A 15,889-nucleotide genomic window follows, 5' to 3' on the forward strand; every position below is an offset into this window, starting at 1 on the left:
CAGTGAGAAACGCACTGTCTTGGCGAAAGAAAGCTATTTTGTACAACTTCATATAAATAGCTGTAACTTTTGATAGAAGACTCAGACAAACATGTTTATGGCTTTATCTTATAGAACTCAAGGTCTCCGTGCTGGGCAAACAGGTTTTGCAGCTGTTTGAGCTAAGATTTCCAAGTTATTCACATAATGAAAACCTATACTTTGTTTCGGTCGAGTTCCCCATTCAAATGCATGTAACAGTGAGAAACGCACTGTCTTGGCGAAAGAAAGCGTTTTTGTACAACTTCATATAAATAGCCGTAACTTTTGATAGAAGACTCGGATACACATGTTTATGGCTTTATCTTATAGAACTCAAGGTTCCCGTGCTGGGCAAACAGGTTTTGCAGCTGTTTGAGCTAAGATTTCCAAGTTATTCACATAATGAAAACCTATACTTTGTTTCGGTCGAGTTCCCCATTCAAATGCATGTAACAGTGAGAAACGCACTGTCTTGGCGAAAGAAAGCGTTTTTGTACAACTTCATATAAATAGCCGTAACTTTTGATAGAAGACTCAGACAAACATGTTTATGGCTTTATCTTATAGAACTCAAGGTCTCCGTGCTGGGCAAACAGGTTTTGCAGCTGTTTGAGCTAAGATTTCCAAGTTATTCACATAATGAAAACCTATACTTTGTTTCGGTCGAGTTCCCCATTCAAATGCATGTAACAGTGAGAAACGCACTGTCTTGGCGAAAGAAAGCGTTTTTGTACAACTTCATATAAATAGCCGTAACTTTTGATAGAAGACTCAGACAAACATGTTTATGGCTTTATCTATCTTATAGAACTCAAGGTCTCCGTGCTGGGCAAACAGGTTTTGCAGCTGTTTGAGCTAAGATTTCCAAGTTATTCACATAATGAAAACCTATACTTTGTTTCGGTCGAGTTCCCCATTCAAATGCATGTAACAGTGAGAAACGCACTGTCTTGGCGAAAGAAAGCGTTTTTGTACAACTTCATATAAATAGCTGTAACTTTTGATAGAAGACTCAGACAAACATGTTTATGGCCTTATATTATAGAACTCAAGGTCTCCGTGCTGGGAAAACAGGTTTTGCAGCTGTTTGAGCTAAGATTTCCAAGTTATTCACATAATGAAAACTTATACTTTGTTTCGGTCGAGTTCCCCATTCAAATGCATGTAACAGTGAGAAACGCACTGTCTTGGCGAAAGAAAGCGTTTTTGTACAACTTCATATAAATAGCTGTAACTTTTGATAGAAGACTCGGATACACATGTTTATGGCTTTATCTTATAGAACTCAAGGTCTCCGTGCTGGGCAAACAGGTTTTGCAGCTGTTTGAGCTAAGATTTCCAAGCTATTTACATAATGAAAACCTATACTTTGTTTCGGTCGAGTTCCCCATTCAAATGCATGTAACAGTGAGAAACGCACTGTCTTGGCGAAAGAAAGCGTTTTTGTACAACTTCATATAAATAGCTGTAACTTTTGATAGAAGACTCAGACAAACATGTTTATGGCCTTATATTATAGAACTCAAGGTCTCCGTGCTGGGAAAACAGGTTTTGCAGCTGTTTGAGCTAAGATTTCCAAGTTATTCACATAATGAAAACTTATACTTTGTTTCGGTCGAGTTCCCCATTCAAATGCATGTAACAGTGAGAAACGCACTGTCTTGGCGAAAGAAAGCGTTTTTGTACAACTTCATATAAATAGCTGTAACTTTTGATAGAAGACTCGGATACACATGTTTATGGCTTTATCTTATAGAACTCAAGGTCTCCGTGCTGGGCAAACAGGTTTTGCAGCTGTTTGAGCTAAGATTTCCAAGCTATTCACATAATGAAAACCTATACTTTGTTTCGGTCGAGTTCCCCATTCAAATGCATGTAACAGTGAGAAACGCACTGTCTTGGCGAAAGAAAGCGTTTTTGTACAACTTCATATAAATAGCTGTAACTTTTGATAGAAGACTCGGATACACATGTTTATGGCTTTATCTTATAGAACTCAAGGTCTCCGTGCTGGTCAAACAGGTTTTGCAGCTGTTTGAGCTAAGATTTCCAAGTTATTCACATAATGAAAACCTATACTTTGTTTCGGTCGAGTTCCCCATTCAAATGCATGTAACAGTGAGAAACGCACTGTCTTGGCGAAAGAAAGCGTTTTTGTACAACTTCATATAAATAGCTGTAACTTTTGATAGAAGACTCGGATACACATGTTTATGGCTTTATCTTATAGAACTCAAGGTCTCCGTGCTGGGCAAACAGGTTTTGCAGCTGTTTGAGCTAAGATTTCCAAGCTATTCACATAATGAAAACCTATACTTTGTTTCGGTCGAGTTCCCCATTCAAATGCATGTAACAGTGAGAAACGCACTGTCTTGGCGAAAGAAAGCGTTTTTGTACAACTTCATATAAATAGCTGTAACTTTTGATAGAAGACTCAGACAAACATGTTTATGGCCTTATATTATAGAACTCAAGGTCTCCGTGCTGGGCAAACAGGTTTTGCAGCTGTTTGAGCTAAGATTTCCAAGTTATTCACATAATGAAAACCTATACTTTGTTTCGGTCGAGTTCCCCATTCAAATGCATGTAACAGTGAGAAACGCACTGTCTTGGCGAAAGAAAGCGTTTTTGTACAACTTCATATAAATAGCTGTAACTTTTGATAGAAGACTCAGACAAACATGTTTATGGCCTTATATTATAGAACTCAAGGTCTCCGTGCTGGGAAAACAGGTTTTGCAGCTGTTTGAGCTAAGATTTCCAAGTTATTCACATAATGAAAACCTATACTTTGTTTCGGTGGAGTTCCCCATTCAAATGCATGTAACAGTGAGAAACGCACTGTCTTGGCGAAAGAAAGCGTTTTTGTACAACTTCATATAAATAGCTGTAACTTTTGATAGAAGACTCAGACAAACATGTTTATGGCCTTATATTATAGAACTCAAGGTCTCCGTGCTGGGAAAACAGGTTTTGCAGCTGTTTGAGCTAAGATTTCCAAGTTATTCACATAATGAAAACTTATACTTTGTTTCGGTCGAGTTCCCCATTCAAATGCATGTAACAGTGAGAAACGCACTGTCTTGGCGAAAGAAAGCGTTTTTGTACAACTTCATATAAATAGCTGTAACTTTTGATAGAAGACTCGGATACACATGTTTATGGCTTTATCTTATAGAACTCAAGGTCTCCGTGCTGGGCAAACAGGTTTTGCAGCTGTTTGAGCTAAGATTTCCAAGCTATTCACATAATGAAAACCTATACTTTGTTTCGGTCGAGTTCCCCATTCAAATGCATGTAACAGTGAGAAACGCACTGTCTTGGCGAAAGAAAGCGTTTTTGTACAACTTCATATAAATAGCTGTAACTTTTGATAGAAGACTCGGATACACATGTTTATGGCTTTATCTTATAGAACTCAAGGTCTCCGTGCTGGGCAAACAGGTTTTGCAGCTGTTTGAGCTAAGATTTCCAAGTTATTCACATAATGAAAACCTATACTTTGTTTCGGTCGAGTTCCCCATTCAAATGCATGTAACAGTGAGAAACGCACTGTCTTGGCGAAAGAAAGCGTTTTTGTACAACTTCATATAAATAGCTGTAACTTTTGATAGAAGACTCAGACAAACATGTTTATGGCCTTATATTATAGAACTCAAGGTCTCCGTGCTGGGAAAACAGGTTTTGCAGCTGTTTGAGCTAAGATTTCCAAGTTATTCACATAATGAAAACTTATACTTTGTTTCGGTCGAGTTCCCCATTCAAATGCATGTAACAGTGAGAAACGCACTGTCTTGGCGAAAGAAAGCGTTTTTGTACAACTTCATATAAATAGCTGTAACTTTTGATAGAAGACTCGGATACACATGTTTATGGCTTTATCTTATAGAACTCAAGGTCTCCGTGCTGGGCAAACAGGTTTTGCAGCTGTTTGAGCTAAGATTTCCAAGTTATTCACATAATGAAAACCTATACTTTGTTTCGGTCGAGTTCCCCATTCAAATGCATGTAACAGTGAGAAACGCACTGTCTTGGCGAAAGAAAGCGTTTTTGTACAACTTCATATAAATAGCTGTAACTTTTGATAGAAGACTCAGACAAACATGTTTATGGCCTTATATTATAGAACTCAAGGTCTCCGTGCTGGGAAAACAGGTTTTGCAGCTGTTTGAGCTAAGATTTCCAAGTTATTCACATAATGAAAACCTATACTTTGTTTCGGTCGAGTTCCCCATTCAAATGCATGTAACAGTGAGAAACGCACTGTCTTGGCGAAAGAAAGCGTTTTTGTACAACTTCATATAAATAGCTGTAACTTTTGATAGAAGACTCAGACAAACATGTTTATGGCCTTATATTATAGAACTCAAGGTCTCCGTGCTGGGAAAACAGGTTTTGCAGCTGTTTGAGCTAAGATTTCCAAGTTATTCACATAATGAAAACTTATACTTTGTTTCGGTCGAGTTCCCCATTCAAATGCATGTAACAGTGAGAAACGCACTGTCTTGGCGAAAGAAAGCGTTTTTGTACAACTTCATATAAATAGCTGTAACTTTTGATAGAAGACTCGGATACACATGTTTATGGCTTTATCTTATAGAACTCAAGGTCTCCGTGCTGGGCAAACAGGTTTTGCAGCTGTTTGAGCTAAGATTTCCAAGTTATTCACATAATGAAAACCTATACTTTGTTTCGGTCGAGTTCCCCATTCAAATGCATGTAACAGTGAGAAACGCACTGTCTTGGCGAAAGAAAGCGTTTTTGTACAACTTCATATAAATAGCTGTAACTTTTGATAGAAGACTTAGACAAACATGTTTATGGCTTTATCTTATAGAACTCAAGGTTCCCGTGCTGGGAAAACAGGTTTTGCAGCTGTTTGAGCTAAGATTTCCAAGTTATTCACATAATGAAAACCTATACTTTGTTTCGGTCGAGTTCCCCATTCAAATGCATGTAACAGTGAGAAACGCACTGTCTTGGCGAAAGAAAACGTTTTTGTACAACTTCATAGAAATAGCTGTAACTTTTGATAGAAGACTCAGACAAACATGTTTATGGCCTTATATTATAGAACTCAAGGTCTCCGTGCTGGGAAAACAGGTTTTGCAGCTGTTTGAGCTAAGATTTCCAAGTTATTCACATAATGAAAACCTATACTTTGTTTCGGTCGAGTTCCCCATTCAAAATGCATGTAACAGTGAGAAACGCACTGTCTTGGCGAAAGAAAACGTTTTTGTACAACTTCATAGAAATAGCTGTAACTTTTGATAGAAGACTCAGACAAACATGTTTATGGCCTTATATTATAGAACTCAAGGTCTCCGTGCTGGGAAAACATGTTTTGCAGCTGTTTGAGCTAAGATTTCCAAGTTATTCACATAATGAAAACTTATACTTTGTTTCGGTCGAGTTCCCCATTCAAATGCATGTAACAGTGAGAAACGCACTGTCTTGGCGAAAGAAAGCGTTTTTGTACAACTTCATATAAATAGCTGTAACCTTTGATAGAAGACTCGGATACACATGTTTATGGCTTTATCTTATAGAACTCAAGGTCTCCGTGCTGGGCAAACAGGTTTTGCAGCTGTTTGAGCTAAGATTTCCAAGTTATTCACATAATGAAAACCTATACTTTGTTTCGGTCGAGTTCCCCATTCAAATGCATGTAACAGTGAGAAACGCACTGTCTTGGCGAAAGAAAGCGTTTTTGTACAACTTCATATAAATAGCTGTAACTTTTGATAGAAGACTCAGACAAACATGTTTATGGCCTTATATTATAGAACTCAAGGTCTCCGTGCTGGGAAAACAGGTTTTGCAGCTGTTTGAGCTAAGATTTCCAAGTTATTCACATAATGAAAACTTATACTTTGTTTCGGTCGAGTTCCCCATTCAAATGCATGTAACAGTGAGAAACGCACTGTCTTGGCGAAAGAAAGCGTTTTTGTACAACTTCATATAAATAGCTGTAACTTTTGATAGAAGACTCGGATACACATGTTTATGGCTTTATCTTATAGAACTCAAGGTCTCCGTGCTGGGCAAACAGGTTTTGCAGCTGTTTGAGCTAAGATTTCCAAGTTATTCACATAATGAAAACCTATACTTTGTTTCGGTCGAGTTCCCCATTCAAATGCATGTAACAGTGAGAAACGCACTGTCTTGGCGAAAGAAAGCGTTTTTGTACAACTTCATATAAATAGCTGTAACTTTTGATAGAAGACTCAGACAAACATGTTTATGGCCTTATATTATAGAACTCAAGGTCTCCGTGCTGGGAAAACAGGTTTTGCAGCTGTTTGAGCTAAGATTTCCAAGTTATTCACATAATGAAAACTTATACTTTGTTTCGGTCGAGTTCCCCATTCAAATGCATGTAACAGTGAGAAACGCACTGTCTTGGCGAAAGAAAGCGTTTTTGTACAACTTCATATAAATAGCTGTAACTTTTGATAGAAGACTCGGATACACATGTTTATGGCTTTATCTTATAGAACTCAAGGTCTCCGTGCTGGGCAAACAGGTTTTGCAGCTGTTTGAGCTAAGATTTCCAAGCTATTCACATAATGAAAACCTATACTTTGTTTCGGTCGAGTTCCCCATTCAAATGCATGTAACAGTGAGAAACGCACTGTCTTGGCGAAAGAAAGCGTTTTTGTACAACTTCATATAAATAGCTGTAACTTTTGATAGAAGACTCAGACAAACATGTTTATGGCCTTATATTATAGAACTCAAGGTCTCCGTGCTGGGAAAACAGGTTTTGCAGCTGTTTGAGCTAAGATTTCCAAGTTATTCACATAATGAAAACTTATACTTTGTTTCGGTCGAGTTCCCCATTCAAATGCATGTAACAGTGAGAAACGCACTGTCTTGGCGAAAGAAAGCGTTTTTGTACAACTTCATATAAATAGCTGTAACTTTTGATAGAAGACTCGGATACACATGTTTATGGCTTTATCTTATAGAACTCAAGGTCTCCGTGCTGGGCAAACAGGTTTTGCAGCTGTTTGAGCTAAGATTTCCAAGTTATTCACATAATGAAAACCTATACTTTGTTTCGGTCGAGTTCCCCATTCAAATGCATGTAACAGTGAGAAACGCACTGTCTTGGCGAAAGAAAGCGTTTTTGTACAACTTCATATAAATAGCTGTAACTTTTGATAGAAGACTTAGACAAACATGTTTATGGCTTTATCTTATAGAACTCAAGGTTCCCGTGCTGGGAAAACAGGTTTTGCAGCTGTTTGAGCTAAGATTTCCAAGTTATTCACATAATGAAAACCTATACTTTGTTTCGGTCGAGTTCCCCATTCAAATGCATGTAACAGTGAGAAACGCACTGTCTTGGCGAAAGAAAACGTTTTTGTACAACTTCATAGAAATAGCTGTAACTTTTGATAGAAGACTCAGACAAACATGTTTATGGCCTTATATTATAGAACTCAAGGTCTCCGTGCTGGGAAAACAGGTTTTGCAGCTGTTTGAGCTAAGATTTCCAAGTTATTCACATAATGAAAACCTATACTTTGTTTCGGTCGAGTTCCCCATTCAAAATGCATGTAACAGTGAGAAACGCACTGTCTTGGCGAAAGAAAACGTTTTTGTACAACTTCATAGAAATAGCTGTAACTTTTGATAGAAGACTCAGACAAACATGTTTATGGCCTTATATTATAGAACTCAAGGTCTCCGTGCTGGGAAAACATGTTTTGCAGCTGTTTGAGCTAAGATTTCCAAGTTATTCACATAATGAAAACTTATACTTTGTTTCGGTCGAGTTCCCCATTCAAATGCATGTAACAGTGAGAAACGCACTGTCTTGGCGAAAGAAAGCGTTTTTGTACAACTTCATATAAATAGCTGTAACCTTTGATAGAAGACTCGGATACACATGTTTATGGCTTTATCTTATAGAACTCAAGGTCTCCGTGCTGGGCAAACAGGTTTTGCAGCTGTTTGAGCTAAGATTTCCAAGTTATTCACATAATGAAAACCTATACTTTGTTTCGGTCGAGTTCCCCATTCAAATGCATGTAACAGTGAGAAACGCACTGTCTTGGCGAAAGAAAGCGTTTTTGTACAACTTCATATAAATAGCTGTAACTTTTGATAGAAGACTCAGACAAACATGTTTATGGCCTTATATTATAGAACTCAAGGTCTCCGTGCTGGGAAAACAGGTTTTGCAGCTGTTTGAGCTAAGATTTCCAAGTTATTCACATAATGAAAACTTATACTTTGTTTCGGTCGAGTTCCCCATTCAAATGCATGTAACAGTGAGAAACGCACTGTCTTGGCGAAAGAAAGCGTTTTTGTACAACTTCATATAAATAGCTGTAACTTTTGATAGAAGACTCGGATACACATGTTTATGGCTTTATCTTATAGAACTCAAGGTCTCCGTGCTGGGCAAACAGGTTTTGCAGCTGTTTGAGCTAAGATTTCCAAGTTATTCACATAATGAAAACCTATACTTTGTTTCGGTCGAGTTCCCCATTCAAATGCATGTAACAGTGAGAAACGCACTGTCTTGGCGAAAGAAAGCGTTTTTGTACAACTTCATATAAATAGCTGTAACTTTTGATAGAAGACTCAGACAAACATGTTTATGGCCTTATATTATAGAACTCAAGGTCTCCGTGCTGGGAAAACAGGTTTTGCAGCTGTTTGAGCTAAGATTTCCAAGTTATTCACATAATGAAAACTTATACTTTGTTTCGGTCGAGTTCCCCATTCAAATGCATGTAACAGTGAGAAACGCACTGTCTTGGCGAAAGAAAGCGTTTTTGTACAACTTCATATAAATAGCTGTAACTTTTGATAGAAGACTCGGATACACATGTTTATGGCTTTATCTTATAGAACTCAAGGTCTCCGTGCTGGGCAAACAGGTTTTGCAGCTGTTTGAGCTAAGATTTCCAAGCTATTCACATAATGAAAACCTATACTTTGTTTCGGTCGAGTTCCCCATTCAAATGCATGTAACAGTGAGAAACGCACTGTCTTGGCGAAAGAAAGCGTTTTTGTACAACTTCATATAAATAGCTGTAACTTTTGATAGAAGACTCAGACAAACATGTTTATGGCCTTATATTATAGAACTCAAGGTCTCCGTGCTGGGAAAACAGGTTTTGCAGCTGTTTGAGCTAAGATTTCCAAGTTATTCACATAATGAAAACCTATACTTTGTTTCGGTCGAGTTCCCCATTCAAATGCATGTAACAGTGAGAAACGCACTGTCTTGGCGAAAGAAAGCGTTTTTGTACAACTTCATATAAATAGCTGTAACTTTTGATAGAAGACTCGGATACACATGTTTATGGCTTTATCTTATAGAACTCAAGGTCTCCGTGCTGGGCAAACAGGTTTTGCAGCTGTTTGAGCTAAGATTTCCAAGTTATTCACATAATGAAAACCTATACTTTGTTTCGGTCGAGTTCCCCATTCAAATGCATGTAACAGTGAGAAACGCACTGTCTTGGCGAAAGAAAGCGTTTTTGTACAACTTCATATAAATAGCTGTAACTTTTGATAGAAGACTCAGACAAACATGTTTATGGCCTTATATTATAGAACTCAAGGTCTCCGTGCTGGGAAAACAGGTTTTGCAGCTGTTTGAGCTAAGATTTCCAAGTTATTCACATAATGAAAACTTATACTTTGTTTCGGTCGAGTTCCCCATTCAAATGCATGTAACAGTGAGAAACGCACTGTCTTGGCGAAAGAAAGCGTTTTTGTACAACTTCATATAAATAGCTGTAACTTTTGATAGAAGACTCGGATACACATGTTTATGGCTTTATCTTATAGAACTCAAGGTCTCCGTGCTGGGCAAACAGGTTTTGCAGCTGTTTGAGCTAAGATTTCCAAGTTATTCACATAATGAAAACCTATACTTTGTTTCGGTCGAGTTCCCCATTCAAATGCATGTAACAGTGAGAAACGCACTGTCTTGGCGAAAGAAAGCGTTTTTGTACAACTTCATATAAATAGCTGTAACTTTTGATAGAAGACTCAGACAAACATGTTTATGGCCTTATATTATAGAACTCAAGGTCTCCGTGCTGGGAAAACAGGTTTTGCAGCTGTTTGAGCTAAGATTTCCAAGTTATTCACATAATGAAAACTTATACTTTGTTTCGGTCGAGTTCCCCATTCAAATGCATGTAACAGTGAGAAACGCACTGTCTTGGCGAAAGAAAGCGTTTTTGTACAACTTCATATAAATAGCTGTAACTTTTGATAGAAGACTCGGATACACATGTTTATGGCTTTATCTTATAGAACTCAAGGTCTCCGTGCTGGGCAAACAGGTTTTGCAGCTGTTTGAGCTAAGATTTCCAAGCTATTCACATAATGAAAACCTATACTTTGTTTCGGTCGAGTTCCCCATTCAAATGCATGTAACAGTGAGAAACGCACTGTCTTGGCGAAAGAAAGCGTTTTTGTACAACTTCATATAAATAGCTGTAACTTTTGATAGAAGACTCGGATACACATGTTTATGGCTTTATCTTATAGAACTCAAGGTCTCCGTGCTGGGCAAACAGGTTTTGCAGCTGTTTGAGCTAAGATTTCCAAGTTATTCACATAATGAAAACCTATACTTTGTTTCGGTTGAGTTCCCCATTCAAATGCATGTAACAGTGAGAAACGCACTGTCTTGGCGAAAGAAAGCGTTTTTGTACAACTTCATATAAATAGCTGTAACTTTTGATAGAAGACTCAGACAAACATGTTTATGGCCTTATATTATAGAACTCAAGGTCTCCGTGCTGGGAAAACAGGTTTTGCAGCTGTTTGAGCTAAGATTTCCAAGTTATTCACATAATGAAAACCTATACTTTGTTTCGGTCGAGTTCCCCATTCAAATGCATGTAACAGTGAGAAACGCACTGTCTTGGCGAAAGAAAGCGTTTTTGTACAACTTCATATAAATAGCTGTAACTTTTGATAGAAGACTCGGATACACATGTTTATGGCTTTATCTTATAGAACTCAAGGTCTCCGTGCTGGGCAAACAGGTTTTGCAGCTGTTTGAGCTAAGATTTCCAAGTTATTCACATAATGAAAACCTATACTTTGTTTCGGTCGAGTTCCCCATTCAAATGCATGTAACAGTGAGAAACGCACTGTCTTGGCGAAAGAAAGCGTTTTTGTACAACTTCATATAAATAGCTGTAACTTTTGATAGAAGACTCAGACAAACATGTTTATGGCCTTATATTATAGAACTCAAGGTCTCCGTGCTGGGAAAACAGGTTTTGCAGCTGTTTGAGCTAAGATTTCCAAGTTATTCACATAATGAAAACTTATACTTTGTTTCGGTCGAGTTCCCCATTCAAATGCATGTAACAGTGAGAAACGCACTGTCTTGGCGAAAGAAAGCGTTTTTGTACAACTTCATATAAATAGCTGTAACTTTTGATAGAAGACTCGGATACACATGTTTATGGCTTTATCTTATAGAACTCAAGGTCTCCGTGCTGGGCAAACAGGTTTTGCAGCTGTTTGAGCTAAGATTTCCAAGTTATTCACATAATGAAAACTTATACTTTGTTTCGGTCGAGTTCCCCATTCAAATGCATGTAACAGTGAGAAACGCACTGTCTTGGCGAAAGAAAGCGTTTTTGTACAACTTCATATAAATAGCTGTAACTTTTGATAGAAGACTCAGACAAACATGTTTATGGCCTTATATTATAGAACTCAAGGTCTCCGTGCTGGGAAAACAGGTTTTGCAGCTGTTTGAGCTAAGATTTCCAAGTTATTCACATAATGAAAACCTATACTTTGTTTCGGTCGAGTTCCCCATTCAAATGCATGTAACAGTGAGAAACGCACTGTCTTGGCGAAAGAAAGCGTTTTTGTACAACTTCATATAAATAGCTGTAACTTTTGATAGAAGACTCAGACAAACATGTTTATGGCCTTATATTATAGAACTCAAGGTCTCCGTGCTGGGAAAACAGGTTTTGCAGCTGTTTGAGCTAAGATTTCCAAGTTATTCACATAATGAAAACCTATACTTTGTTTCGGTGGAGTTCCCCATTCAAATGCATGTAACAGTGAGAAACGCACTGTCTTGGCGAAAGAAAGCGTTTTTGTACAACTTCATATAAATAGCTGTAACTTTTGATAGAAGACTCGGATACACATGTTTATGGCTTTATCTTATAGAACTCAAGGTCTCCGTGCTGGGCAAACAGGTTTTGCAGCTGTTTGAGCTAAGATTTCCAAGTTATTCACATAATGAAAACCTATACTTTGTTTCGGTCGAGTTCCCCATTCAAATGCATGTAACAGTGAGAAACGCACTGTCTTGGCGAAAGAAAGCGTTTTTGTACAACTTCATATAAATAGCTGTAACTTTTGATAGAAGACTCAGACAAACATGTTTATGGCCTTATATTATAGAACTCAAGGTCTCCGTGCTGGGAAAACAGGTTTTGCAGCTGTTTGAGCTAAGATTTCCAAGTTATTCACATAATGAAAACTTATACTTTGTTTCGGTCGAGTTCCCCATTCAAATGCATGTAACAGTGAGAAACGCACTGTCTTGGCGAAAGAAAGCGTTTTTGTACAACTTCATATAAATAGCTGTAACTTTTGATAGAAGACTCGGATACACATGTTTATGGCTTTATCTTATAGAACTCAAGGTCTCCGTGCTGGGCAAACAGGTTTTGCAGCTGTTTGAGCTAAGATTTCCAAGCTATTCACATAATGAAAACCTATACTTTGTTTCGGTCGAGTTCCCCATTCAAATGCATGTAACAGTGAGAAACGCACTGTCTTGGCGAAAGAAAGCGTTTTTGTACAACTTCATATAAATAGCTGTAACTTTTGATAGAAGACTCGGATACACATGTTTATGGCTTTATCTTATAGAACTCAAGGTCTCCGTGCTGGGCAAACAGGTTTTGCAGCTGTTTGAGCTAAGATTTCCAAGTTATTCACATAATGAAAACCTATACTTTGTTTCGGTTGAGTTCCCCATTCAAATGCATGTAACAGTGAGAAACGCACTGTCTTGGCGAAAGAAAGCGTTTTTGTACAACTTCATATAAATAGCTGTAACTTTTGATAGAAGACTCAGACAAACATGTTTATGGCCTTATATTATAGAACTCAAGGTCTCCGTGCTGGGAAAACAGGTTTTGCAGCTGTTTGAGCTAAGATTTCCAAGTTATTCACATAATGAAAACCTATACTTTGTTTCGGTCGAGTTCCCCATTCAAATGCATGTAACAGTGAGAAACGCACTGTCTTGGCGAAAGAAAGCGTTTTTGTACAACTTCATATAAATAGCTGTAACTTTTGATAGAAGACTCGGATACACATGTTTATGGCTTTATCTTATAGAACTCAAGGTCTCCGTGCTGGGCAAACAGGTTTTGCAGCTGTTTGAGCTAAGATTTCCAAGTTATTCACATAATGAAAACCTATACTTTGTTTCGGTCGAGTTCCCCATTCAAATGCATGTAACAGTGAGAAACGCACTGTCTTGGCGAAAGAAAGCGTTTTTGTACAACTTCATATAAATAGCTGTAACTTTTGATAGAAGACTCAGACAAACATGTTTATGGCCTTATATTATAGAACTCAAGGTCTCCGTGCTGGGAAAACAGGTTTTGCAGCTGTTTGAGCTAAGATTTCCAAGTTATTCACATAATGAAAACTTATACTTTGTTTCGGTCGAGTTCCCCATTCAAATGCATGTAACAGTGAGAAACGCACTGTCTTGGCGAAAGAAAGCGTTTTTGTACAACTTCATATAAATAGCTGTAACTTTTGATAGAAGACTCGGATACACATGTTTATGGCTTTATCTTATAGAACTCAAGGTCTCCGTGCTGGGCAAACAGGTTTTGCAGCTGTTTGAGCTAAGATTTCCAAGCTATTCACATAATGAAAACCTATACTTTGTTTCGGTCGAGTTCCCCATTCAAATGCATGTAACAGTGAGAAACGCACTGTCTTGGCGAAAGAAAGCGTTTTTGTACAACTTCATATAAATAGCTGTAACTTTTGATAGAAGACTCAGACAAACATGTTTATGGCTTTATCTTATAGAACTCAAGGTCTCCGTGCTGGGCAAACAGGTTTTGCAGCTGTTTGAGCTAAGATTTCCAAGTTATTCACATAATGAAAACCTATACTTTGTTTCGGTCGAGTTCCCCATTCAAATGCATGTAACAGTGAGAAACGCACTGTCTTGGCGAAAGAAAGCGTTTTTGTACAACTTCATATAAATAGCTGTAACTTTTGATAGAAGACTCAGACAAACATGTTTATGGCCTTATATTATAGAACTCAAGGTCTCCGTGCTGGGAAAACAGGTTTTGCAGCTGTTTGAGCTAAGATTTCCAAGTTATTCACATAATGAAAACCTATACTTTGTTTCGGTCGAGTTCCCCATTCAAATGCATGTAACAGTGAGAAACGCACTGTCTTGGCGAAAGAAAGCGTTTTTGTACAACTTCATATAAATAGCTGTAACTTTTGATAGAAGACTCGGATACACATGTTTATGGCTTTATCTTATAGAACTCAAGGTCTCCGTGCTGGGCAAACAGGTTTTGCAGCTGTTTGAGCTAAGATTTCCAAGTTATTCACATAATGAAAACCTATACTTTGTTTCGGTCGAGTTCCCCATTCAAATGCATGTAACAGTGAGAAACGCACTGTCTTGGCGAAAGAAAGCGTTTTTGTACAACTTCATATAAATAGCTGTAACTTTTGATAGAAGACTCAGACAAACATGTTTATGGCCTTATATTATAGAACTCAAGGTCTCCGTGCTGGGAAAACAGGTTTTGCAGCTGTTTGAGCTAAGATTTCCAAGTTATTCACATAATGAAAACTTATACTTTGTTTCGGTCGAGTTCCCCATTCAAATGCATGTAACAGTGAGAAACGCACTGTCTTGGCGAAAGAAAGCGTTTTTGTACAACTTCATATAAATAGCTGTAACTTTTGATAGAAGACTCGGATACACATGTTTATGGCTTTATCTTATAGAACTCAAGGTCTCCGTGCTGGGCAAACAGGTTTTGCAGCTGTTTGAGCTAAGATTTCCAAGCTATTCACATAATGAAAACCTATACTTTGTTTCGGTCGAGTTCCCCATTCAAATGCATGTAACAGTGAGAAACGCACTGTCTTGGCGAAAGAAAGCGTTTTTGTACAACTTCATATAAATAGCTGTAACTTTTGATAGAAGACTCGGATACACATGTTTATGGCCTTATATTATAGAACTCAAGGTCTCCGTGCTGGGCAAACAGGTTTTGCAGCTGTTTGAGCTAAGATTTCCAAGCTATTCACATAATGAAAACCTATACTTTGTTTCGGTCGAGTTCCCCATTCAAATGCATGTAACAGTGAGAAACGCACTGTCTTGGCGAAAGAAAGCGTTTTTGTACAACTTCATATAAATAGCTGTAACTTTTGATAGAAGACTCAGACAAACATGTTTATGGCCTTATATTATAGAACTCAAGGTCTCCGTGCTGGGAAAACAGGTTTTGCAGCTGTTTGAGCTAAGATTTCCAAGTTATTCACATAATGAAAACTTATACTTTGTTTCGGTCGAGTTCCCCATTCAAATGCATGTAACAGTGAGAAACGCACTGTCTTGGCGAAAGAAAGCGTTTTTGTACAACTTCATATAAATAGCTGTAACTTTTGATAGAAGACTCGGATACACATGTTTATGGCTTTATCTTATAGAACTCAAGGTCTCCGTGCTGGGAAAACAGGTTTTGCAGCTGTTTGAGCTAAGATTTCCAAGTTATTCACATAATGAAAACCTATACTTTGTTTCGGTCGAGTTCCCCATTCAAATGCATGTAACAGT

Source organism: Copadichromis virginalis, linkage group LG5 (genome assembly GCF_057382275.1).
Source record: "Copadichromis virginalis isolate Kocher_CV1m ecotype Utaka linkage group LG5, C_Virginalis_male_GT1.1, whole genome shotgun sequence".
NCBI classification, from domain to species: Eukaryota; Metazoa; Chordata; class Actinopteri; order Cichliformes; family Cichlidae; genus Copadichromis; species Copadichromis virginalis.